Source organism: Chaetura pelagica, unplaced genomic scaffold (assembly GCF_000747805.2).
Source record: "Chaetura pelagica isolate M959 unplaced genomic scaffold, ChaPel_1.0 scaffold53, whole genome shotgun sequence".
NCBI classification, from domain to species: Eukaryota; Metazoa; Chordata; class Aves; order Apodiformes; family Apodidae; genus Chaetura; species Chaetura pelagica.
Window position 1 is genome coordinate 3,731,406 of NW_009952880.1, and position 2,923 is coordinate 3,734,328.

Consider the following 2,923-nt stretch of genomic DNA (forward strand, 5'->3'; position numbering starts at 1 on the left):
GGAAAAGAGAGAAGTGCAAGATTTCAGTGTGAATCCTCCAGAAAAGGGCAAACATAGTCAGAGATATGTCGAGATATGTCAACACAGGAGTCGTGGGTCTTGGGGTTTTCCCATGTCCATATGCTTCCTGATCAGACTGAAACTGGAATATACTTGTACAGATCAACTCTTCACATTTCAGGGATGATATTGAAAAGTTGGAGAAGGTATTGGAAAGGAAAAAAATTGCCAAAGCCCAAGAGATATTCCTTACAGTGACAACTGTAGTAGGTTCAGCCGGTTTAGATAATAACAACAACAACAACAATAATAACACCAAACAGTAATAAATAAACAAATACATTAAAAAAACTGAACCGTAGATAAAGCCAGATTAGAAATCAGTAATGCAAATTTAAATGAGAGGGAAGTTAGTCCTTGGAACAAATTGCCAAGGGAAGTTATGGAATCTTCACCTCTTGATCCTGCTTGAAGAGCTGCTTTTTCTCAGTGAACTCAGTCTGATGATAATGGGGAAATTAATCTGAAAATTATCTGAATCTTTTTCCCCTGAAACTTTATGGATATGTGGTAGAGAGAAGCTAGAGGTGTGAGCCAAAGACAAGCATTTGCAGCGAAGCAGGTCACACCAGGGCACTGGCACTGGAATGGGGATATTTCTCCAGCAATTTTGCAATCTGAACAAACAGCTGAGATTGTCTCACGCTGCTTCAGTCCCTCCAAAGATCCACTCTCAGCTTGGCCAGTCACTCGGGTCCCAGATGCTGTTTGCTGTAGGAGGGGATATTTATGCTGCACAGAGACAGCTTTGTGGGGCTAGCAGGAGACTGCATGCTGTCAGCCAAGGTCCAGGGATTGTTGACTGACTGTTTTGGGAAGATGAGCCCCCTCACTGCTTCTGGAGAGGAGGCTTAGGCTTTTGGAAGGGCTCATCTTCTTGTCAAAGATGATAAACCCAAGAAAGAGCAAGGGATGCTTTCTGCAGGGAGAGGCAAAATGCAGTGTTCATGATGGATGTCTTGCTCAGGCTTGAATTACTGATTCTTAAGATGCTGTAGGTTTGCAGGTAAAGCTTGGAAATCAGCTCGAAGCCACCTGCAAGAGGTAACAAGAGCTGAGCAGCACAAACCACAGACAGATCAGTGGATGTGAGGACGGCACTGGGCTTGGTCTGAGGGCACTGGCAGGGGGACCAGGGAGGCTCACACTGCAAAGGACTCACGGCAAGGAAGGCTCAGAGAACTGTAGAATAATTTTGGTTGGAAAAGACTTAAGATAATCTCATCCAGCTGTTGGCCTAACACTGCCAAGCCCACCGCTACCCTGTGCCCCAAGCACCACGTCTGCACTTCTCCAGGGATGGCGACTCCACCACTTCCCTGGGCAGCCCGTTCCAGTGCCTGACAACCCTTTCAGTGAAGAAAATTCTCCTAATATCCAACCTAAACCTGCTCTGGCACAACTTGAGGCCAATTCATCTTTATTACCTGTTACCTGGGAGAGGAGACCAGCACCCACCTCCCTCCGACCTCCTGCCAGGGAGCTGTAGAGAGCAGCAGGGTCCCCTCAGCCCTCCCGCAGACCGAGCAGCCCCCGCTCCCTCAGCCGCTCCCCACAAGTGCCCCAGGCCCTTCGCCAGCTCTGTTGCCCTTCTCTGGACTTGCTCCAGCACCTCGATGTCTTTCTTGTGACGCGGGTCCCGGTACTCCCTGGTCTCAGCACCCAGCAGGGGCCGGAGCTGGGTGTGCGGGTGTCGGCCCGGGGTGAGAGCTCCACCGCCCTTCTGGATGCGGGGCTGATCGGGCTGTGTGTGCGGGGCAGGCCTCTCCAGCAATTTTGCAATCTGAACAAACAGCTGAGATTGTCTCACGCTGCTTCAGTCCCTCCAAAGATCCACTCTCAGCTTGGCCAGTCACTCGGGTCCCAGATGCTGTTTGCTGTAGGAGGGGATATTTATGCTGCACAGAGACAGCTTTGTGGGGCTAGCAGGAGACTGCATGCTGTCAGCCAAGGTCCAGGGATTGTTGACTGACTGTTTTGGGAAGATGAGCCCCCTCACTGCTTCTGGAGAGGAGGCTTAGGCTTTTGGAAGGGCTCATCTTCTTGTCAAAGATGATAAACCCAAGAAAGAGCAAGGGATGCTTTCTGCAGGGAGAGGCAAAATGCAGTGTTCATGATGGATGTCTTGCTCAGGCTTGAATTACTGATTCTTAAGATGCTGTAGGTTTGCAGGTAAAGCTTGGAAATCAGCTCGAAGCCACCTGCAAGAGGTAACAAGAGCTGAGCAGCACAAACCACAGACAGATCAGTGGATGTGAGGACGGCACTGGGCTTGGTCTGAGGGCACTGGCAGGGGGACCAGGGAGGCTCACACTGCAAAGGACTCACGGCAAGGAAGGCTCAGAGAACTGTAGAATAATTTTGGTTGGAAAAGACTTAAGATAATCTCATCCAGCTGTTGGCCTAACACTGCCAAGCCCACCGCTACCCTGTGCCCCAAGCACCACGTCTGCACTTCTCCAGGGATGGCGACTCCACCACTTCCCTGGGCAGCCCGTTCCAGTGCCTGACAACCCTTTCAGTGAAGAAAATTCTCCTAATATCCAACCTAAACCTGCTCTGGCACAACTTGAGGCCAATTCATCTTTATTACCTGTTACCTGGGAGAGGAGACCAGCACCCACCTCCCTCCGACCTCCTGCCAGGGAGCTGTAGAGAGCAGCAGGGTCCCCTCAGCCCTCCCGCAGACCGAGCAGCCCCCGCTCCCTCAGCCGCTCCCCACAAGTGCCCCAGGCCCTTCGCCAGCTCTGTTGCCCTTCTCTGGACTTGCTCCAGCACCTCGATGTCTTTCTTGTGACGCGGGTCCCGGTACTCCCTGGTCTCAGCACGCAGCAGGGGCCGGAGCCGGGTGTGCGGGTGGCGG